This window comes from Chinchilla lanigera, unplaced genomic scaffold, assembly GCF_000276665.1.
Source record: "Chinchilla lanigera isolate Chin_1 unplaced genomic scaffold, ChiLan1.0 scaffold00079, whole genome shotgun sequence".
NCBI lineage: Eukaryota > Metazoa > Chordata > Mammalia > Rodentia > Chinchillidae > Chinchilla > Chinchilla lanigera.
In genome coordinates, this window is record NW_004955480.1 from 3,666,651 (window position 1) to 3,691,842 (window position 25,192).

General features: G+C 43.4%; 1 protein-coding gene and 1 pseudogene across 4 annotated transcripts in view; one reads left to right on the forward strand and one right to left on the reverse strand.

Annotated features, from left to right (window-relative positions):
- Positions 1-25,192, forward strand: part of Kcnip4 (Kv channel interacting protein 4) — a 1,107,708-nt gene that overhangs the window by 863,277 nt on the left and 219,239 nt on the right. The window lies entirely within an intron of this gene.
- Positions 17,190-18,349, reverse strand: LOC102029512 (annotated as a pseudogene).

Genomic DNA, 25,192 nt, shown 5'->3' on the forward strand with positions numbered 1-25,192 from the left:
ATCTACATAGAGATGATTCAGCAAGCTGAAGACTAGGTTTGCTTTTCTTCCTGGTTAAATGTATTCCTACCTCTTATTCCTATTTAATCACTGACCTTCTGGTACCCAAGATAGAAACTGAGGAGTCATCCTTTCACCCTCTCATTGCTTAACCAACTGAACACTGAGTCTCAGTCTTTTGAGTCTTCCCTTTACTTCATTGCTGGGGGAATTGACCTCGCATGGGCTTTACCTTCTTTTTCCAAGAGTCTAAGCAGTCTCACTATCTGTAGCCTTGGGTGCTTTATCCCCTGCCTTTCCTCTCTACTTAAATTTATACTGTAGGCACAGGAAGCTAAGACACAAATCTGATCATGGCATTCTCTTGCATAAATTCCCCCAAAATGTCTTATGAATTTCAAATGCTTCATGCTTTAGGATGACATATTCAGCCCTGCATGACCTACCTGGGAACTCCATATCTCTTTCTAGCTCTTCTCTCATTTGAATTACTTCATTTTCAGTGTAAACACTCTCCCATGCTTCCAGAGCTCCAAACCTTTGCATAGGCTCCTGCCTCTGCCTGGAATTATTATCCTAACCTTATTAAAAAGTTGTTGGTCATCATTTAAAATTCTGGACTATCACATCTCCCTTGAAGATGGATACATGGGTATGTGGCTGCCTCTGAAAAATGACTATCAGTTTGGTGTAATAAAATATTAACAGCAAAAGCAGCAACTCAGAGGGGTGATAAGATGCATTCTGATCACATTCCTACCACTAACTGTGTGTGGTATGATCATGGAAAAAATCATTTCTCGGCTGTGGTTCTGAATGCTTCCCAAAGTTCCCTCCAGCTTCCATTTTCCACATCTTTTCACCAGGGACAACACATTTCAGCGCTGTCAATAAGTCAGCAGTGTAGTACAAGTACAAACCTTGTTGTTTATTGATCACTCTTAAGCAAAGTGGCTTTTATATGAAATCAATGTGCGTGTTAAATGTATTCAAAGTAATTGCTTTATATACTTAAAGGAAACACATCACCCATAGAAATGAGCTTTGCTTAGCCCCACCTTGTGGAGTACAGTGGTTTTTATTATTTTTCCTTTGTCTGATGAAAGCTAACAATTTGGAGAACAGAGACCTTGATGAAGAGGAAGGAGGCTGAATTTTAAAACTAGATCAGGACTCAAATGCTCACACCATCATTTACTTTCTACATGTCCTTGAGGAAGTTACATTATATTTTTGTTTTCTTAGTACTAAAGTGCAGGCCGTTACTACTAGAGTACAACAATGTTCAACACCATACCAAACATGGGATGATATATGTGAACACAGGTTGCCCTCATTTATTGTTACTAAACGAGCTAGGAGACAGAACAGGCAGGTAATGATGGCCAGATCTTTCATAATGAGGGAAATATTTATAGCATCATCAGGAAATATGAAATAAATGAGAGGCTCTGGTGTTAGAACGGGAAGCAATTCAAGAATAAATTAAATTCCTTTCTTTTACAGATAAGGCACATGGAAGCCAGCGAGGTTAAATGACTTACCTCAAAATAGTTTTCCATCTGTTCGTGCTTCAGGTACTTCTGGGTCAAAGTGTCATCCTTCCCTTTGGTTTGAGCTTCTCAGACTTTAGCTTGCATCACAGTCACCCAGAGAACATGTAAAACATAGCTTGCTATGCTCACCCCTAGTAGATTCTGGGTGGGCTGCACAATGTGCATTTTGAACCAGTATCCTCTCTACTGTTGGTGCTGTATTTGAATAGCATCGCTACAGGCAGCCTTATTCTGAATTGGCTAGGAAGCGTTCTCAGATTCTCAAACACAGCACTCTTGGGCAGTGACAGAGAAAAAGATGAAGCCACCTGTCTTGATTATGTCCCTCCGCCTTTGTGTGGGACACAGTACTGCCAGTGAAGAGTGTGAACGATTCTTTCCTTCTTGCCTTGTCCAGCGATTCTCTTCGATAAGGGGTGTTATGTTTCAGAAAAACATACTCCATGACTTATTCTAGAGAACATTTCAGTCTATTTTGGCTGATGTGTTTATGATCATATTTAGAGCTTCTGGAATGGACATTAAACACCAGTGTCCGAGATGAGAAACCAGCTTTAAGGGCTGATCACTTACTTTGTGAATGGAAAACCCAGCTGCTTTTGTCCCTCTGTATTGAGAAAAAAAAAGTACAGCCTAACTCAATGCTATGTGGAAAGATGGCACATGGGATGCATTTGAGGAATCACACAGTGCCACCTATTTATTTCCTCTGAGAAGAGGAAAGCAGATTCTATCCCCCAGGTTCACTTGTTAAGCAGACAGTTTAGAGCTTCCTGTTCATATTTCCATAGAAACAATTGTGCTGCTTCAGCTGCAGCATGTACTGCAGATTTAACATACTTACCTGGACACCAAATTACTATTCATGAAATTATTTCTAAGGAAAACTGTCTTCTCCATGGTGGCCAAAAGGAAAACGTAATTCACAAAAACAAATGAAGAGCATCTTATACAGAAAGAGGTATCTCAACAATCAGATGTAATTTAGTCCTAGTGCAGTAAACTTTGAGCAAAAAAAACAAAATGAAAGTATTTAAGCCTCCCAGTTACCTTAGCTGCTAAGTGTAGATATTATAAACATCACAGAGTCCTGGTAACAGTTGAACAAGATGCATGTGTGTGGGTTTTGCCACCTTATCTTGAGCAAAGTAGGCACTGTGTATGTTACTGTTCTCATTTCTTAAGGAGCATAAATGGACTCATTCTGTGGTTCTTATTTCATCACTTATGTTCTTTTTCCTTTTTTCCCCTGTGTTCTGGCACAGGAACTTGAACCCAGGGCCTCTTGCATACTAAGCACATGCTCAACTGCAGAGTGGCCATCTTGATCCCTTTTGTATTACTTTGAGACAGGGTTTCACTAAGGTGACCAAGCTGACCTTGGACTTTTGATCTTCCTGTATCAACCTTCCAAGGACCTGGGAATGTACGAATACACCATGATGCTGGGTTCTATTCTTTTCTTTTTACCTACACAACCATGATCATGGGAGAAGCAGGGAACAGGAGAAAAGATGGCCCTTGAAATCTCACATTCCTGAATTATGGAAAGTAATTAAGTTCTACTCAGCTCAGATCTGAAATCTTCAGACCATTTCACTACTCAGAGGGTGTTAAGGGCTTTCAGTTCAGCTCAGGAGCAACCTGAATGGGAAGAGAGAATAATGATTAATGACGTTTTGTTATCACTCAAACTTTTGTTGAATTTGAGTAACTTGTTACACGTTTAGTGTCCTCACAAGCAACTTCTGAAACAATTCCATGGCATTTTCTCATAAAACAAACCTGGACAGTTCTCTATATCTATTTATATTTCAAAATGAAATATTTAATGATGACATATTATCTCTATTTATGTTAATTAGAGGAAAGCCATATGGCTTTACAAAGGTAAATGTTTGTTGCTTTGAGTTGATATTTCAGCAACATTTCTCAACGCATTATCACACACCCACTACACATCAAGTATGTTCATGATGTTGGGGAATATATATTCAGCCAATAAAATTTCTGCATAATGACAGTTAGAGCCCAGTGAGGAAAACAAAAGAATAAATAAATACATGTATATAACCCATATGGTAATGGGTGAGAATTATGAGTGGTTTTGGCAAAGGTAAAGGGCAACTAGGAATGCATGCACTTTTGGAGAAGATACCTTCTAAGCTTCCTAAGATTGAGGTAGGGGAAATCTCAAGTGCAAAGGCCCTGAGGTAGAGGTAAATGCTGTGAGCCTACCATTCTGAGCCAGGTGGAGGTAGGAAAAGTCCACTCAGAGAGAACGTTTTATATCAGATGGTCAGGATCAAATGCTCATGAGCTACTTGTACAGTTTGTTCTCAGTAGTACCGATCCTTGAGGATAGGGCATTTCATAGTGGGGATGAGCATGCTAGGAAGATCATGTTGCTTGTGCTGGTAAATTTCAAATTGTGTTGTACAGGCTTTGTTCCCTTTTTGCTTCAATCTGTGCACATTACTTTCTTATTTCTTTAAAATGTAAATTAGCTTTACAGATAACACTTACCTTTCAGTTAAAATGCTAGGGTTTTTTTTTGTTTTTTTTTCTGAAAACTTGAATATCCTCTTGGACACTTTCCATCTCTATCTCTCATGATTAATTGGCTCCAGTATCTCTACGTTTCATCGCTTTTGTGTCTCTCACATCCATCCTAATCTCTCCATAGAGTCAACTGCTTTCTAAATGAGATCCTCTTAATTATTCTCTTTTCCTTCAAATTATCTTTTCAGTTCCCAATTAATTCTCTAGACAACCACAACAGTGATTTCTCTAACGTACAAAGTTGATACGATCCTGCCTCTGTTTACCATTCAGAGATTCCCTCCACTGCTCTGAAGATAAAAAAGAACTCTCTATTGTGATGGACTTAAAAAAGAGACTTTGTGATCTGGGTGCTGCCTACTCCTAACCCCATATCTTGAAATGCAATTGATTCCTCTCCAACCCATCCACTCTGGTTTTCTGTCCAAACAAACTTGTCCACAACACTGAGGTCTTGTCTGTGTCTAAGATGAAATATGATTTCTCTCTTAGTTCTACACTATCACAATTACAAATCCCTCTTCCAGCAACACATCTCCCCATCTTTGTCTTCCATAAGATATCAGCTTGGATGGTGTCTTTTTTTTTTTTTTTTTGGTTTTTCTCCGGTACCAGGAACCGAACTCACGACCTTGCTCTTGCCAGGCAGGCACTTTGCCGCTGAGCTAAATCCCCAGCCCCTTGGATGGCGTCTTTTTTCCAGAAAACCTGTTCAGACTCAAGTGTCTGCCTAATGAGCTCCCACAAGTCACCTTTGCTCTCACTGCAATATTTCATAGCTGCCTCCTCACTTCTCCACATGCCCCACTGGGCTGTAGCTCCAAGAGGTCAGGAGCTGCCTCCCAGGCACTGGTTCAGATCCCTAGCACCTTCCTGAATTTTGGGCAGATACTGGATCTTCATTAAGATAAGTTGAATGGCCTTGGATGGAGTGGAAAAGAGTAAGAGCTCTGTAATTAAGTACACAGGCTGTACTGTATCACACACGTATTAAGATACTGAGTCTTCCTCCACTTGGTGTATGTCTTTGCAAACAGCTATTAATTTCATTTATATCCATAAGCCTGTTGTCATCCCCTGCCACTGATGAAAAAATCGAGACATGAGATCCCCTCATTTCTAAACAAGCATGCCGGCAGAAATGAGCTATGAGTTAGAATTTCAGCCCTCTACTATTTCAGACTTGAAGACTATTTAACAGAACAAAGATCAACTTTCTCTTATCTGTTCATTTAACTGTGTCAAAAGCCATGTAAAAGCACATAGTTGTCTTATGGGATTTTTGCTATAGGCTCTTATTGAAGATTATGTATTATGTATGAAAATCTTTTTAACCATTATCTTATTTTTTCCCACACTGGCCCTCAGCTGCTCTGCACATGTACAGGAGCCTTCAAGCACCTCCTGTACACTGGCCCAAAGCTAACTGGTCCTAGTACCATAGTTTAACTGGGAGAATGGTAAGGTATCTGTATAGATTGCAATGGTCTTCATTCTCCTGAAGTTCCCTTGTTTCCAGTGAAATGTTACTTTCAAAGATTTCCTTAGATTTCTCTTGCCCCCTGACATGGACACACCGGGCTCATCCTTGCTCCTGGAATGCTGATTTTCTTCCTCTGGCCTTCCTTGTACGTGTCCCGTCTCTCATTCACTCACGTCATTTTAACTACCACCTTTATTTGAATGAGTCCCAGATTTTTATCTCTGGCGCTGGCTGCTCTCCCATGGCACAGCTCCACTTTTAAGTTATCAGTTCATCATCTCCACCTGGATTCCCTGCTGGTTTCTTAAATGCAGCTTTATTGAAAGTTCAATTATCTTGGCCTCCCAACGTGTTCCTATTTTCAGTTTCACTGAAGGTGACTTGGAGGGGCTCTCTGGGCCTCTTCCCTTCCTCGATAAGGAGCTAGATCACAGGAGTGGGTGCCCAGCGCTCTACCGTGCAAGGTCACCTGCCCCTTGGCAACATCAGATTGAGCCAAGGCTATCCGACTGCCTTATCCTGCGCTAAGAAGCATGTTCCTCTTTCATGTTTGAAACTTAGAGATGGATAGATGCATCAATAGAAATAAGCATGTTCAGAGAAGCCTCTTAACTAGAGGTGAGAAAACTACTGTGCCAAGTCACCCACACTTTTTGCTCTGTCCCTTCCTAAGTCTTGGACATTCTGTTCTCTCTTCAAGTTTATGAGTTGTCCCAGCTGCCTTGCAATGCATTCCCACAACCTTTTTAGTTACTTCACTAGTCTGAGCCAGTGAAATGCTGACAAATACACCCCTCTGTGACTCATAATGAGTTCAGAGCATCTTTGATGCCTCTGTATCTAGCCTCTGCTTCACTCTGGTGGAAGTGTTCTGCAAGGTTCCTCTCTGTATCATTGCCAGCTTCTGTGTCCCATCCCGTTCTGATGACTCATACGACCTCTGGCTTAGACCATGTGTTAACCTACCCGCCGGGCTTTCTCTCTCCAGGTTATCTCTTCTTTCACTGTTCTGGCTGCATTTGTTTTTATTACTACCAGATGAAGCAAGTAGGACCCTGCTGTAAGTGTGCCACTCAATCTCCCAGCAATGCCGACTAGACCTTCATCATCCAACTTTCTTGTAGAGACTTCAGAGCCATCATCTGGCTCCTCACATTTCTAGCCTGACATGACTCTCTCTTGAACCTGTTGTACTATAAACATGAAGTAACCTGTTCATTCTGATTCTGACCACTGATGATGCAGTTCCTATGTGTTCAAATCACTGCACAAGAGAAGAACCCAGTCTTCTCCATATATGCATTCAACAAACAGCTGTGGAAAGTCCACCACTGAAAAACTGTGAGGTTTGAGTTGTCAGGAAAAGCTTCTTTGAGAAGAGAGCATTTAAAGCTAAAATTGAGTAGCAAGACAGACAATGCAAGAAGCAGCAGCTAGCCTTAGGGAAAACAGGAAGATTCCCAAGTCTAAAGACCACAGATGAAAATAATCCTGATTTACTCAAAAAGATCTGCCTGTGGAAAGCACGGTAGCTAGTCTGGCGGGGAAGATAAAGGTGGTCTAAAATGGTATCAGAGAAGGCTAAGAATATGTTGAGGACTTGGAATATGATCCCCAAGATAACATAGAGCTATTGGAGGGCAGGAAACTTACAGAAAAGATGCACTTTTTAACTCGAGGCTCTGTAAAACCAGACCATAGGGGTGAGGGAACGAAAACTGAAAATCAGATGAGAGTTTGTGGCACGGTGGCTCAGCCTAGGACTCTGCTAGCAGGGTTGGTGAGAAGTGCCCAGATCGAGACTGAGTTTTGGAGGTGAAGCAATCAGCAGTTGGTTAGATTATATTTGCATCTCTTGCATATTCTAGCACAGAGTGGATACTTAATATATATGGATGAACTCACTAAAGGAGGGATTGAAGTGCCATTCGTAATCAAATGCAGACTTCATGAAGTTCTCCATGATTGACAGCAGCCCTCCTAGTTTCCTACTCTTTTCTTGCCTCTAAATACGCTTTTTAATTTAAACACTTTGTTATCCACACTAATATTCTTTTCTGGTTTCAATCATTTATGGCCCCCTTTGCTCCCTTTCTAGAGGGGAAGCATTATGTACTTCTATCTCACATTCTCCTGCATATTTTGCATGCGACACAGCTAGTATCCACCCCCCTTTTTTTTTTTTTACAAATAAATGAATGCATAAATGAAGTGAGATGAAAATTATGTGACAGTGAAGGTTCTCAAGTAAAGAAGTGAGCACTGATCTCAGCATGTGACATTTGAGGCTCTTTCTAACAGATTAAGCAAGTTCACAACACAGTTAGAATTGGCTCTAGAAAGGAAAGTTAACTGGGAGTGGCTGAGCTCTTTGAAACCACAGGGACAAGGTGAATTTGGTTTGTGGGCGTGAGAAGAGGGTCTCACAGTTGCAGGCTTCCTATACTACTTATCTTGGATCAGGTGTCTTAACCATTTCAAGTCAATTTCCTCATTTCCCAAATGAGCATAGAATAAAAATACTTCTGAGCTGGATGCCGAGAAAATAATAATTAATTTTATATAGAGAGGACTTGAGTTGCTATTTGCTCTGACCTGCCTGAATGCTCTATCCTAACCCGGTTATTGCTCATGCCAACACGAGGAGACAGGCACTTTATTACCTCTATTTTATAAACTACCAATGTAAATACAGAGCATGCAACCCAAGAGAAGCTTTTGGTTTACATTAGAAAAGAAAACATTCAAAATTGAACAGGGAGCCAGGTTAACCGTTTATAGCCTCGGTTTGCTGCTGTTTTTGACATGAAGAAAGCAAATGTTAGTGGTCTTTATTTTCTCATTTTTAAAATGGACTTCTGTACAGAATAATGAGACACAGCCTATGAAAGTGCAAATATAGGTAAAATTACTCGAAAGTCGTGAATAAGTGTAAGTGGCTGGAAAGGCTTTGAGTTGATTTTTCACTCAACTATATATGAAATCAATACTTTTTCTTTAATCTCATCCTGGAGAAATTCTTTTCTTTCAATTTTCATTAGTACATGTTTACAGTACATATTGATCAAATTATGGGTGGGAAGTTGATACATGTGCATAACTCATCTCAATTATTTTTTATCCCTTTCCCCCTGTTCTTTTCCTTACCCATCCATTTCTCAGTCCCTTTCCCATTTGCAAAAGATCTATCAACCTGTTTCCTATTATTTATGTTCTATTTTGCATTTTATTTACATTTGAGTTTTCTCCTACAAGAGAAACCATGAGTTACTTAGTCTTGTGTTTCTGATTTATTTCACTTCACATTATAGTTTCAAGGTGCATCTACTTTCTTATAAATAGCTCAAACTTATCCATCTTTATTTCAAAGTCATACTCCAGTGGATACAAACACATTTTCTTTTCTGTTGATGGAAATGTCAACCACTTCCAAGACTTCACTGTTGTAAGTTATGCTGGTATAAACATGGGTATGCCTGAACCACTGTACTACAATGTCTTTAACTCTTTCATGAAGCACCTAGAGAGGGAACAGCTGGGTCAAAAGGGATTTCTAGTTTATTGAGTAATCTCCACGCTGATTTTCATAATGATTGTCCTAGATTACATTCCCAGCAACAGTGTAGAAGGGTTCCTTTTCACCCATAACCTTCCCAGCATTAGTTCTTGTGTGATTTTTTGATGAGAGCGGAGTATGGTAGAATTTCAATGTTGTTATAATTTGCATTTCTGTAATAGAGATGTTGAACATTTTTCCATGTATTTAGTGACCATTTGTACTTCTGAGAAGTGTCTACTCAGTTTGGTTTCCCATTTTGATTGGGTCTTTTATAGGGTAGGTCTAATTTTTTATATATTGTAGATATTAGTACTCTTTATATATTGTAGATATTACTCCTCTATTCAAGGAATAGCTGGAAAAAAATTTTCCTGTTCTATAAGTTATGGCTTCATTCTCTTGGCGGTTTCCTTTGCTGTGAAAAAGCTTTTTAATTTGATATGATCCTTTTATTGATTCTTGATGTTATTTCTGATGCACTTGAGGTTTTGTTCAAAAAGTCCTTGCTAACACATATATCTTCAAGAATTTTGGTGTTCCTACCAGAAAATGTCTTAGGAATTTCCCAAGGATAAAGCCTCTCTTTCCCTACAGTTTTATTACCACTGTGGACAGTGTTTATGAAAGTCATGGCCTGTGCATTTCTCACACTCAGAGAATTCTGAGTTACATTCTAACAAGAATTGTAAACCTCACTAGAGGAAGAAATTCATTCGTTTCTGGTTTTGTCTCCTTAGGGTATCTGAGCCTGACTCTCAAGCCCCCAGTCCTCCTGGGTGGTTCTGCCCAGCACCTGCCTGCCTAACAGTGCTGCACCGGCCATGGCCATGGAACTCCCGTGGCCATGCTCCCTTCTCAAACCACACATCTCATGGTTATATCTGTTACACATTCATCACGACTATGGGACAGGATCCCCCCTCACTCCCCAGGAACAGGAGACACAGGGACTGCCTTTGTTCCTCTATCACATAGCCCAGAGCACTGGAGACGATTTGAATGAAGCTGCTGATTTGTAGCGTGAGGGAATGGGCAATATGTAAGCATCCCCAAAACTTGCACTTGGGTGCAAAAGTTTATTTTAAAAGAGAGGCATCTCTAAACAAAATGGGGCTTTTGAGGAAGGAATTTAGGCTAGCTTTGGGCAAACTAGTTCCTTTAACTGGGTAACTCGGATAAACCCTTAACCAGCCGTGCGTGTGCTAAAAAGGTCGGAGGGCTTTCACTTGGAAGAGGGAAATGGGTTTACAGTCACCGTGGGTGGGTACTCTGTTAGGCGATGAAAGTGAGGGCTGAGCGTGTGTGTGGCTGTACAGCAGTCTACCCCTCGTCTTCTGAGCGGCCTTGGGAGTTTGGTTCTATTACTGTAAACCAGGAATATGCAATAGCTCTGTGGGCCCCGTGCTCCTGGAAGCTTTGGGGGAGGAAGCAGAAAGCAAGTTGGACAGTTCTGGGCTTCCAAGGCCCATCCCGCCACTTCCACAATATGTTGGGCCCCAGGACTTGTGGAGGAGGGCCCTGTGCAGGCTGCTGGAGACAGAAGCAGGGAGCACGTGGGTGCCAGCCAGGTTTTGTCCACGGTGGGAAGTGTTTGTGTGAGGTCTGTGCCTGCAACGTCTGCTTTTGAAATACACCTGGAAGTTCTTGGTCTGGCCCACTTGGATCCAGGGGACATGCATAGTCTAATTAGCTAGGAAAGGGGAGAAGTGTGGAATCACACAGGCCAGAAGTAGCTATGAGGTGCTCAGGTGTGATTCTGAGGCAAGGTCTCCGGCTGTCCCTCTAGAAGGAAAAGCTGAGAGCTGGCCCATCCCTCCCAAAACTACCTTGGCCCCTATGACTTTTAGAGGCCCCGTTACCAATAGTTTCTCCTGCCTATACGAACTTACACAGAAGTGTGAACGTCTGGATTGGAAATTCATCCCGGCAAGCATGTGTCAAATCTTATCCCCCTCTGACCGAGATTGTCATTGCACCTGCTCTTAAGGCCATTTTATTGTAAATACCTCTCATTTCCCAATCAGCTCCCAGGGAGGTGGGGCTTGGAGACAGGGATATCCAACAGCTGTAACCAAGGTCACACTTTCAGTTTCCTGCCAGCTCAAGCCTGCTGTCCTATGTGAGGTCATCTAGAGTGAGTGTCCTTAAGGGAGCCCAGCACTAACCTAGATCAAGACCAGTTATAACACGGTTCAGGGGACAGGTCCTCTGTTCCTCCCCGAAGTCTGAGGGTGATCCTGTTAAGCACCCATGGGGGCTAAGCTAACTCGCTGCAGTTGACAACTCTTGCTTCAAATAGCATTGAATTCTCACTTAGAAGCCTGTGTCTTACAATGCTTCACTCAAATCTTTCCCTAGTTGTGGGTCTGGGCTGGTACTGTCCCCTACTCAGCTTTTCAAAAAGAGCCTGCATGCCTATGACCCAGCGCCACCCCCACCCCCTCACGTGCTGTGTGAGGCTCTGCACATAATATTGTCCTGGTGCACATGACAGGAGCCCTGCCTGGCCTGTCCTCTTCCTGTGTATCCCAGGAAGTTGGCAGCGTACTCTGGGATGCTGCCTCATGTTCTCTCACTGAGTACTTCTGGGAGCTGGGTACTGGTTCCCATTCAGCCTTCACTTTCATCAGGGCCTCAGGTCTGCCTTGGCTGAGTTGAGAAGCTAGTAAGAGGGGTGCAGCCAGCATTGTGGGCTCAGGTCTGTCCCTAGCACATGAGAGGGCTAAAGTTTTGGGACCATGCTTAGCAAATCTTAGGCTCCTAGATGATGGTGACGTCAAATAACTGAAATACAAACATAATATGAGCCTCCTGTAAGTGCCTATAGCTGAGGGGCATAAACTCCAGTGATATAGGTCTGTGTATATATGATTTTATAGCTACAAAAGAAAGTAAACAGAGTCGTAAAGTAGGTAGACTGTAAACAGGCAGGGAAATCTAAGATGGAGATGTTGCCTTTTAAGGTGGATCCCTTACAGGTTCCACACGTTAATGCGTTCTTAGCCTTAGGTTTGATAGCAGCCTTGTCTGACAAGCTTGATGTACTGAGTTTTATCCAGGAGTCAGAAATGCTCAGCCATGTGCAGAGGCCTGATAAATTGCTCAGGAAAGGGACTAATGACAGCCTGATGTTACTTTAGCTTCTTGGTCTGCCATATTCTGTCTCCAGGATGTCTCCTGAGGTAGAAGAGATAAAAGATGGGTAGGAAAGAACCGAAATCATAACTAAAAACTGTGCAATTAAAAAAACTGAAGTTACCCAAAATGATCCAAATCCAAATTCTTTTGGTGACATTTAGACTCTTTTTCTGCCAGACCTATCACACTCTTAGGAATATTGAAGGTCCATAAATGGGCTTAATTGAAAGTAAGGAGCAGGAGCCTGACTCTAAAAGGAAAAACAGATTGAGAGAATCCCAAGAAAGTTTAAATTAAACAGAAACTATATGCCCATCCCTGCAGAGTGGGTTGGTATGTTTTTTGGAGGTGGGTTGCCTTCTCCAAGTCTCCATCCCTTCACAAGAAGCATGAATGTTCCCTGTTCCAGGAAATGTGTCTCATTCCTGAGCACCCCTACTCCACCCTTGCATCATAAACTCTCTGCCTAACAAACCCTGCTGTGTGTCTCACAGACGAACCTGAACATGTTTCCGTGAAGAAAGTCAGCAAACCTGCAGGCTTATTTTTAAAAGGGTGGGGTTGGGTTCTCTTTTCTTCAGCCTCAGGAACCTCCTCAGGTCGAGCCTGGTGACACAGTCATAGTCAAACAGTATAGAAGCGCTTGACTATAAATGGCTCAAACTTTATTCCAGTAAAGGGTAGAAGCCAGTGGCTTGTTCCAAACCAACTTGAAGCCTGATGTTTTTCTCAGGGCTAGGGCAAACTATCTCACACCCGTAAATGAAGGAGGAAAGGTGTATGGTGGCTCAGTTTGTGAAGGTTGCAATCCATAGTTGGTTGGACCCAAGGCAGGGTGGCGAAGCAGAGAAATGGAAAGGAAAGAGCTTTCTTTCCCTTCATTGCATTCACGCTACAAGCCTATTGGTTATTGGCACCCACACCCAGAGTGGACTTTCTGTCTTCAGTAAATCCACTCAGCCACAGTCAAAACCATACTAATCCGCTCAGTGGACTAATCAGTTATCACTGGGGAGGGGGGTCCTTGAAGCATCTAGAAATCCATCCTGACCTCTGCCGGCACCTGCACCACAGACTACTGCCCTGATGTGTTGACAGCTTTCTCCAGTAGGGAATCCAGAGCCGTCTAAGTCTGCATATGGCCAGAGAGGTGCATTAGTTTGCTCCAGCTGCCACAAATGAAAGAAAAAAACTCATTGGCTTACACAGTGGTCTGTTTTGGAGGCTACTTACACCTGGCTGGTGGGCTCCAGTCACTACCAGTGGCATGTTGGGACTAGATAGTAAGGGGTTCTGTGCACAGGCAACCTAAGTTCTGTGCTTTGAGGTTTTTCTGTACAGCAGATTCAAAGGGAGATTCCAGGTTGCGGTTGGAGATGGGTGAGTTCAGACTCAATGGGTCATATGGCACCATCATGTACTTCTGGGGAACCCTTGGCTTTAAGCAAGGTGTTGTCTCATCAGTATATATCCACCTCATTGAAACTCTAAGCACCTTTTGGTACAGATATTAGTTTCCATAAAGTTGGCAACACAGTTGTGCATTGCACTGGAGAGGCTGTGGTTTTGGGCATAGTGATGGTGGCCTCTCAAAGGCTTAGCTCTACATATTAGATTGGTCAAGGTCAGGCACTGTGGCATTTGCTCATCGGCCATGTACCTAGTGTCTGCCTGGTAAATTGTGGATAGTGAGTAAATGAGTTTTAATCTGATGTTTCCGGGAAGTAGCCTCTTAACTGGGAGATAGAATCAAAGCATTCATAGCTATGTTTGTGTAATTTCAAAAACTTGGAAAGCAGAAATGTTTATCACAGGGAAAGCAAAAACACTGCCAACCACTGTGTGTTTGTTGTGGTTTACTGAAAGGTCAGACACAAATATAGAATGTTCTGACTCACGGTGCTAGGGAAAGGATTACTTCCAGACAATATGGCCATTTTGATAAAATCCCCATCAGAGAGGTTTACCACGTTGTGCTATGCACAGTACAGTTTGCATATATGCAGCTGTCCAGTGATTTAAGATAGTTGCAAAAACTAAGATATTGGGAATACTTCCTCAATTTCCCTTCAGGAAACTTTCAGTTTCACCAAGTTCAGCAACACTTCTGTGGCTGGTGTCAAATGCCACTGCCCCTTGCTGTGTAACACACATTTTCACCACACAGAACACATAATGCCTTCCCATTGCATGCAGCCTCTCCAATGGCTGTCTAGGCCTTGTGGAGTGATCTTCCACTTTGGTAAGAACCCAACTTATGAACGAGTTCTGTACTAGGGGGACATAAGGCAGATTCCTTTGTAAGTCTGACAAAGTGAGTCTTAGTACAGCTCTGACACAGTTACAATGTTAAATATAAAGCCAAACACAAATTCTACAAACCATTTTAGTTGCCTTAAAGTGGTGATACAGTACGGTACAACAACTGGCATACAGGGGATTGCATGGAGTGAACAGATAAGCATGGCTAACTGGAGGAGGCAGGAGGGTAGGTGGGAGATGGTGGACATGAAGGACCAACAGGAGAATGGAAGGCAAGATGGGACTTGGCCCACACCTGAAGTTGATGACACAGGATTTCTTTTATTCATTCAACTCTCTACCCTCTTGGAAGCGATCCAGTAATGGCTGAGCAGTAGCCAGCCATTTTGTCTCAGATGATTCCATGTCACTGGATGGCATTCTCAATGGCTGCTGCTACCTTTGCATGTCAGTCTACACTGGAGTCCGGTGCTCAAACAGTGCCTCACCAAGTCAAGAAAATCCCCTTGCCATTTCCTGTGTTGTTATCTCTTTGATTCTTCAATTACATCTTCCTCTTGTCTTTTTATCTTCTAAATGAGTGTCTAATTGCATCAAGACTGCCTTAGTAATCTCCTCATGTTACACAGCAAGGACTTGTAGCTCCTTCTAGCTAAGGGTCATTAAGTTGTTGAAGACCTCTTTGGACTCCTTACACATCTTAAATCCGTGAACTTCATGATCTATGGGCAAAGGTTCTTCAAAACCCCATTCATGGCCACAGCCAAAACCTCAAGCAAAGCAGAGTTTGTTTTTATGTGCTTTTAGATGGTTGTTTGCATCTACAAAGGTTCATAATGCCAGGTTCCTTCATAGCTAAAAGTTTGCAACTTGAATGTTTGTAAATCAGGGGATTTCACCAAGTCTCTCTTCAGTTTTGCACTTCTCTTCTTTCCATAGTCAATTTTGGTGTTCAAGAGTTGGAATTTACAAAAACACAAGATTAAAAACAATATTAAGCACCCAACACAAATCTATCCCTATGCTAAAAATAGCCACTACAGGTTTAAACTACTGCCTGAGGCTCCAGTCCTCTTGTTACCTTAAGGGACTGGAAAAGAGCTTGTTCTTTCAGGGGTACTCAGCTGAGAGCTACGTTGCATGGACCACAGAGAGGGAAAGCAGAATGAGGGCTACTGTTAGCAAGCTTGTCCATCAGAAAAGCCCTGCATGCTCTGCATCTAAAGGGCTCCTTTGTTCTGTTGTGGCAACAGCTGAGCTCAAATCAATGGGTCGGGACTTAGAAGATATAAGGCAGTATGTTTTCCATGTGGACAATTTTAACTACTTAGGCTGAAATCAGCGGTTGCCCAGTGCTGGGTAGTTTGAATTTGATCATCTTTACCATTAAAGTATCCATTTTAGAGATACAGTAAACTAGCCAGGCTTAAAGTCAGATTAGTTTAGGTACAAGAGTTGATGCTGTCACTAAATCTGTCTTTTTTATTTCTTTTTTTGAGGAAGACAGGGTGACAGCTCCTTTATCTGGCACTGTGGGCACTAGAAACATCAACAAGGAAGGGCAGGAGGGTTGGGGGGGATACCAGGAGGGCCCAGGGAGCTGAGGCAGAAACCACAGACCACAGACCACAGACTGTCCCTCTACCCACTCTCCACTAGGAACCCTGCACAGGGGCTGGGGCCAAGGACAAAGCTGCTCCAAGGACACACAGTGAAGAGCAAAGTCACCCAGGAACAAGAAATAAACATAAGAGGGAATTGGGTGTGGTGGCACTCATCTGTCACGCTAAGACTCTGGGAGGCTGAGGCAGGAAGATGACAAGGTCAAGCCGAACCTGGGCAACTCAGCAAGACTGAGTCTCAAACACTATAAAATGCTGGTGTCTTGGTTACTTTTCTCTTGTTGCTGAGATAAAATATCTGATGCCCAGAATTAAGGAGAGAATGGTTTATTTAGCTCACAATTTATGGGGGTTTCAGTTCATATTCAGCTGGCTCCAAGGTATAGTGGCACATGGCAGAGGGCAACAGTTCATGGTGGGACAAAACAGCAAAAGCAGCAAGAACAAAAAGGGAGGTGTGGCAGCAAACAAGCCTCTTTCCCTGCCTTATACTGTATGTAGGTTACCCACCCTGCTACACCCAGTGCAGGGTGGGTGTAGTACTCACACCCATAATCCCATTGAACCATGAGTCAATCAGAAACTCTAGTAGAAGTCCACCCCCTGACTGCATTAGGCTTTGGTGGAATATCTAGATACAGATCATACAGCTGGGGATGGAGCTGTGGGTGAAGCACCTGAGTTCAATCGCCAGTATCATTAAGGAAAGAAACAAAGGAGAAAGCAGGCCTGGCCTCTGCTCACTCCACCTCTTGCCACACTCCATGATGCCTGTGCCATGATGTGGCAAACCTGAAGGCCCCGGGGCCTGCAGAGCTGGGAGCCACGTGACCCTGGCCACTCTGTCACTGTGTCCGGTGTCAGGTGAATGCAGTGGCTGCACTTGTGGCCCCAACCCAGACCCTCGTCGGTGCCACAGAGCCCTCTACCCAGGACTGTGTGCACAGACGGAGGCCTCACCGGCCGCCAGAACTCTGCGGGGTAGATACCCAGAAAACGGACAGCATCTTTTATTGCTTCCAGGCAGAAGGAAGGGAGGCACAGTCCAGGACACTAGGAGAAGGAGGAGCCAAGAACAGGAGGGACATCGAGTCCATGAGTCCATGGTACTTGCAGGAGGTGTCATGGCCTCCTGCCCGCCTGCTTGCAGCTTCGTGATCCCTGTGGCTAGGGTGGGGTGCTGGGGTCAAATGCTGCTGTCACTATCTTCGCTGTCCCCATAGGCTCCCAGCTGGCTCAGGGAGGAGGCGCCAGGTAGCTGTAGGGGGTGATCAGCAACCTCTCTTCTCTCCCTGGCTCCTGAGGTTGGAGGAGCCTGGCTCCGCTGGGTTCCAGCACTCTCCGCTGCTGTCTTTCTCTTCTTCAGCACCACCAAGCCTGAGAGTTGCAACCTGCTGCCCACGCCTTCCGCCTTCCTCTTGGCCTTTGAAGCCTCATGCAGGATGGCGGTGGTCTGGGGCCGCAGGGCCAGCGGGGCAGGTGCTACCTTGTCCTCCAGGAGTCTTTGCTTCCGAGCCTCCTCCAGGAGCGCCACTGTCTCACGCTCGTCCTCCTCCTGCTGCCGCTGCTGCAGCTCCTCCTCGGAGAGCCGGTGCTGCCGCAGCAGAGCCTCGAAGTCCACATGTGCCTGCCGCTGGTTCAGATCCTTGAGCTCCTGCAGGTTCTCCAGCACCTCCATCTCCAGCTTCGAGTCCTTCGTGCGGTTCTCCAGCACCTTTATGGGGTTATTCAGCTCCTCGTCCTCCCGCTCCTTCTGCACCCGCTTCTCCTCCTCTTCCAGGAGCTTCTCGGCCTGGAAGTTCCGCGTGGCGCCGTGCTCCATGGTGTAGTCCGTGTTCTCGGGGTCCGTCTTGAACGTGATCTCTGCCAGGCAGCGCGTGCACCGGATGTAGAAGCGGAAGATGGGCAGGCCCAGGTACGCCTGGTTTTGTACCGTCTCCTTGCGGGCATTGAATTTCTTCCCCTTGTAGATGTATTCCCCGCACGTCTTACACCTCATGTTGAAGGGGGCCATCAGCCGCACCACATACTGCCGGTCTTTGGGGAGCTTGAGTTTGGGGATCTTTGAGGGGTCGAAGTCTGGTGGGTAGTATTTGTTGAGAACTTTCCGTTCTGACATCTTTGCTTCCTACTCCTCTGGCAGCTCAGAGAACTGATTAGGTATTTACGAAGCTTCCTTAGCAGTGCTCCGCGTTTCCGTGTACGTCACTTCCATTCACGTCACTTCCGTTCACATCATTTCGGTTAAGGTCATTTCTTCCAACTGCTTATTAGCTATGACACAGACGGCTGCTTTTCTCATTGGCTACAATCTCAGCCTATCAAAATTTTGAGTCTGTATCAGTCAGGGTTTTACTAGAGAAGCAGATATAACATAAGATATACAAATGTATAAGAAATTACAAGATTGGCTTACGAGGATCAGCCAAAGAGTTGTATGAGGAAGCGTGCAGAGGGTGTCTGTACACTGAAGACCGAAGAAATCAGTCCAGGGTCTGGAGTTCACTGCAGAGTTCCCTGGAGGATGGTACCAGGAAGCTATGAATCTGTGATGGAAGTCTGAAGGATCCAAAGTGGAAGCCAAACAATCTGCACTAGAAGCTAGGAGACAAGTCCAAGCTGAAGGTGAAGACGGGAGCTCCTCCAAATGGAATGCCCTTCCTCATTTCCCTTTATATCATGTGGGTGATGATCCACCCTAGGGTGGCTCCTCTACACCCTAGGGTGGCTCTTCTACACCCTAGGGTGGCTCTTCTACACCCTAGGGTGGCTCTTCTACACCCTAGGGTGGCTCTTCTACACCCTAGGGTGTAGAATTGCTGAGCCAAGTTTAGTTAAGCTTCTAAACTTCTGAAGTTAACATAATCAGTCAACCACTGCACTATCTTTCTCTCCAGAGTTGCAACCTCAATAACATGAAATAAAGGTTCTGGGGAATTTGTGGGCTTTAAAAACTTGAATTGAGGCACTACACTCTCTAAAAGTTGGCAGCAAGTTGAGAAAATTTTTTCAGGATGCGAACAGGATCTGAATTGGGATACTCCCCATGGTTCATTCTTTTATTCAGAAATTATTTCCCCCTGTGCAGAGCTCTGGGAATCCACGCAATGTTCCTGTCCTTAGTCCTCACATGGGCATTGGTTGTTTGCACACAGACCTCAAAGAACTGAGTGAATAAAGCTTCTGCACGTGTAATCCTCAGGCCCCTCCTCTGCCTGGATTTTCCTACCAACCCACACAGAAAGCCTGGGCTGGAGAGGGCAAAGGCCAGTCCTCAGACAATGTCTGCACCGCTGTCTGCAGAAAGAAGCAGCAGAGAAGGGGAACACAAACACAGCTCTAATTCACACAAAACACACACACACACACACACACACACATACATACATACACCATGTGCTCACCTGACAGAACTGCCCTTGGCAGCCAGGTGTGGCTTCTGCAGGCTGATCTGAAGTGTGTGGGGATATTGCGCTTTCGACAACTGAGGCCAGGTCTGCAAAGGGACACGTTTTGGAGGCTTGCACTTCCTTTGCCCGTTGCACATCAGTGTGCTTATTTCTCCTCCATGCCCTCTTTCCCAAGCCAGGACCAGGCTGGGCTTTCATCCTGGGTGCCACCTGCGCCACAGTCTGCTCCCACATTACCTCCAGAGGCAATGTAGAACACACTGAGCTCATACTTGGCCGCCACCACCTGGTGGGTGTGCTCCGTGTAGATATCGATGAATGCAGGGTTCTGGGGGAGAAGAACGAAGGGTGAGCAGGAGGAGTGAGGGGGCAGCCAGCTGGGGTGAAGGACACAGGCCAAGGCTGAAAGTTTGTTGAACGGAAATTGAGGAAATATTCCCAGTATCTAAGTTTTTCAACTATCTTAAATCACTGGACAGCTGCATATATTCATATTTCACTATCCATATTCCTTTGTGTTTGTATCCTATTATGAAGACATCTTAGTTCAGCATTATTATAGAAAAGATCTAGCAAATATTCCAAAGACCTAGCTTTGCTTTCTGGCAGTCAGGCCTGGGCCAATGGCTTCAGAAATCTCACAACTGGAAAATGAGTACCTGCCATGACCCGCAACCTGCATTATAGTGAGCATTCTCTGCACATCTACTCTGTGCTTTTTCCATCATGACCAAGAATGAGTAGATTTGTGAGACTGGAACGTAGGAAACTTCTCACCAGGCCTCACCCATTCTAACCCTGCAGATAAGGGAAATCTTGTGCATGTGTGCACACATGTGTGTATGTGTGTACACATGCTCAACACAGAGAGAAAGACAGACACAGACAGACAGAGACAGAGGCAGACAGAGATAGAGACAGAGAGAGACAGAGACAGAATATCAATAAGCAGAAAGATTTGGAAGCATTTTAAAAGAACAATCTTGAGAACTGTACAAAATATTCTTTCCACACTGTTTCTACACTTCTTTATAAAACACAGTACAATCAAGAAGATCATTCACTGTCTCTAGAGATTCAGAGAACATTTAAGTCTAAGTTTGCTGGTTTGTTTCCTAAAGACCTGCTGTGGTGCAGGAAATGAGTATACAGCTGTAAGAACACCAGAGTGAGTCTCTGGGAATCCTGTGCCTAAGCATCAAATCAAGCTGCTGAAAGCAGAGCCCTGGTCCAAATGAAGGGAAATGTTATACAGGGCTGTGGAAGAGATGTAAAATGCAGGACCGAATCCCAATCCTGGCTAATGCAGTATCCCCAGAGAGGCTGTTTACTGTGCTTTCTAAAACCACCTGTTCCTATTTCAAGGCCATGTAATGTTATGGTTGAGAAGGGTTAAGGTGAAAAGATTCTCTCTACCTGTGTATGGACCTGAGACACTGGTGAAGTAGAGGAATGAGACTAATCCAAGGAGAGATAATTCCTATCTATACTTCCTTATAGTCTTCTTTTAGAAGACTGTTTTAGAACACATCTATATGATCTATGAGTTTCATAAGCAGAAAATAGGACCCATTCATTTTTATGTCCTTAAATGTCTCACTGTACTTTGAGTAGAGGATTGCCTGATTCTTCTCATCTCTCAGTTCTCCCACCTTCTTTCTTTTACTTTTTCTTCCTTCCAATTTTTTCCTTCCTCCCCACTCTATCTTGAACCCCTTCCTTTATCTCATTTCATTTTACACTGTTTCTGGGAAAGAGCTAAATATTAAACATACTTCAAAATGGAGTTAAGGCCACATCCTCCCTTTCTGAAAATCATTTGCATTTCAAATATTGTTTCTTCTTGTGCAATGAGGCTGCAATAAATAAGAGCAAAAACAAAGATGATGATGTTGACAGATACTTCTTCTGCAGAGTAAGAGCTGTGGATCTCAAGTGAGGATCCTTGATGTCAGGTAATGCTCCTCGATGTCTAGCTTTGAGGACTCGGCAAGTTACTTAAGCATTTGAATCTCAGCATCTTCATCTATACAATGGAACTAATAGTTCTAAGCATCCACTGGGATTGTACAACAGTTCAATAAGTTAGTTTATGTAATCCACACAGCACACTTTATCAGATGGCATAGGCCCAATAGTTTTGTAATATCAGTTATCATATAATAAAGAAAAAGATCATTTTTATTCTTTTTCTGGAGAATGCATGCACTAAATTCATCTCAGTAAGGTGGCATGTGATAAACACTTATACAGAGACCACATCAAAAGAGATGAGAACAGAACTAGAACTTGCAGACTGAATTAGAATTAACTTGAGAACCCATTCAGTTCAACCAGCAAGTCCAAGTAAAGAAAAAGAAATGAAAAGAAAGGGAAAGCAGAAAAAAATAGCATAAATCAATAGCAAAACAAATTTTTTTTGTCTTTTTGACACAAGGTCTCACTATGCAGTTCAGGCTGGCCTTGAGCTCACTTATGTAGCCCAGGCTTGTGTTGAACTCACAAAGATCCTCCTGCCTCACCCTCCCAAGTGCTGGGATTACAGGCATGGGCCACCATACCCAGCCTAGGAAAAGTTATTTTCTCCTGAGTTTCTCACAAATCTACTAATTTATTTATGTGAACCTTATATATTACACATGCTTTGATCATAAGGTACCTGAGAACTATTTATATGATATATTAGTGCGGCACTGCTGCAAGTTTCTTAGGATGGGATGTATTTTTCCCTTCAGTTCTCTAGTTAAAAATGTGAACAACCTTATAGAGTCAATAGGGCACTCAAACCAGAAGGTGGTGATGTTTAATTGCTTAATGGATATCCATATACATATTTTAAAGAAATCTATTCAAGACACATTTATTAACCCTTCAGACTGAGCCTTGCCACTAAGTGAGATACTCTGAGTCCTGTGTGATGAGAAAGTTCATCTAGTGGACATGTAGGGGTCTTTGCAATGTCACTGAGAATCTCCAGCACAGAGGGACTTGGTATACTTTTGGACAGATGAGTCACTGGGGATAGAATAGAGGGCAAGTAAGGGTGAAGAGCTTCTGTCATATCATGAGAAAGTCTTAAAATTAGAAGAGACATCAAGGGTCACACAGGAGCTTTGCGCTTGTGGCTTTCTTGTTGTGGTCCTTATAGGTAAGTGACCTTTACTGATGCACACCCCGTAACCCCAGCAGAGTGTGGGAGGCTGAGGTAGGAGAATTGGAAGTTTGAGTCCAGCTTGGCCAATTGAATTATGTAGCAAGACCCTGTCTCAAATTGAAAATTAAAAAGAGCCAAGGATGTAGCTGAATTCCGTTCCCAGTACTGGTGGGGAGGTGCGGGTGAAGACCACTGCCACTGTCCTGAATACTGCATTTATGTATGCTTGTTCTTATCCTGGGAAAGTCACTACTCCCCTGACCATTCCTAAGGACTTGGATTAGGTTTCTTATTTCAGTGGAACTTTCCAGATGATGTCAGCCATATTGACAGCTTGTTTTTCTTTGTTCCTGTTGACTGGAAGAAGTTCTAAAAGAATTTTTCTTTTAGAACGTCATTTCTTTCTTCAATGCTACTTTTCAGTATAGCATTCTGATGTTCCTTGGACTAAACCAGTCAATGATTTTGAAGAGCTAAAATATTTAAAGCCATCTTTGTTGACTTTCTAGGCATTTATGTGTCTAATGAACATATATACAGTTTTTCCAAAAAACGATGTATATGCTCTGGTGGAAAAGAAAAACTTGTATAAATATTTTAATAATAAATTTATTGAGAAATCATGAGATTAATACAAGTTACCTTGTGCTTATACAATTGCAAGAGGTACTCAAAGTGGAGATGATTAATTTCCAGTCCCTTATTAGTACAACAAACTGCTTGGGTAACCTTGAGATTGCCAGACATGCATTTTCAATTTCTTCACTAAGGTCCAACAGTGTAGTGGGTTTTCTACCATATATGACATTCTCTAGGGTCCCCCTTATCAGAGTAACACCATCTGTTAAAAATCACCATACTTTTTTTCTTTTCCTGAAGTGTGTGTACATTTTTTTTTTTGGGCAGGCTCTGTTTGTGGGAGAGTTCAATAAATAGTAATTCAAAGAATTACCCTTTGAGACATATGTGTGTACTATTTTAACAACCATTGAAAAGTTAGAGAGAAGGTACAAAGCAAAGGAAAAGAGGTTGTGCTATTAGGGGTGGTAAATTATGGAATGGAGAGTACAGAGAGGAAATCAATGAAATCTAAAGTTATCTGGTAAGGTCAGTTACTTTGACCCAACTTGAAGCAGCTGAATTTCTACGATGGTTTTCTTTCTCCTGATCCAGTAAAGTAGAAAGAAAACATGTTTACACAGAGAAATTACTCTGTTCATGTCCTGCTTTTGAGACAGGTGAGAAGCATCTGCCTCTCATTCTTGCCTGCACTGGCTGGAGGAGTGTGTGGCGTGACCAGCAGGTATCTGCCCCTCCCCCTTCCTTCCTTTTGCCTCTGCCTTGCCCCCAGTAGTCTGGGACAGTTTGCTTCAGTGTCTTCCTTGGTTATTTAGCAGCATCCTTCCTGTCTATCAAACCTCCATTCTCTACTCCAACATGAGTGCAACCAGACAGGCAGTGGTGGTGCCACTCCCCCACCCTCACCACTTCAGAGGCTACTGTTACCTTCATCCCATGGTAGTGTTGACCTACCATGGCTGGTGCAAGCTAGATTTGGCCAGTGATGGCAGCTGGCTGTGTCCACTGTTGGCATCTAGCATTACATGGCATCATCTGGTGACATCAGTGCCAGCAGAGTTGCACTTTGCCAATTCTAAATTGAGCAGAAGTACCCTAGGGTGATAGGCAACACCTTTAGCAGAAGGGAAGGTAGAGAGTTTGTTGCTCAGTTCCTTGGGTTCAAAATAATCTCTATGTCAGAGCATTATATTTTGGAGTGGTGTTTCTTATCCCCTTCCTACAATATTAAATTTAAATTTGGCTTAACTAGTTCTGATGTGTTTTACAATTCTGTGTATATGTTTGAAGAGACAATACTTAGGTAGTAAATTGTATCTGACACAAAAATTCTCTCCACCTTACTCCACTTGTTTTTGTATTAACATAGTGGCAAGAGTCTCAGGAATATGCAAGAGCCTGGTGTCTTAGTTATTTACTGTATCACTGGGGAAAAAAATACCTCACACCCACAATTTAAGAGAGAAAGGTCTGTTTTGGCTCACAGTTTGTAGAGGTTTCAGTCTGTATTCTGCTGCCTCAAAGACAGGATTCACGGCACATGGTGGAAGTGTGCTACTCATGACATCGTATCGTGCAGGCAGAGGGAGTCAAAGGGAGAGGAGGGGAAGAGAGATAAACACTTCCAGGTTGTGCTCACCATGACCTCCTTCTTCCAACCAAACTCTGCCTTCCTACAGCAAGTCAGCTATAAGCCCTCATAATCCGATCACATCCGCAAAGCCCTGCCTATGAGAGCATGAGGCTTTGGAGAAACACCAATACATAAACTATGACACCAGGGAATATAACTGGTAAAATCTCTATCGCTTCTCAGCCTTTTGGCTAAGATCAAGTGTCATAAAATCTCAAACTGAAGCAACAGTAA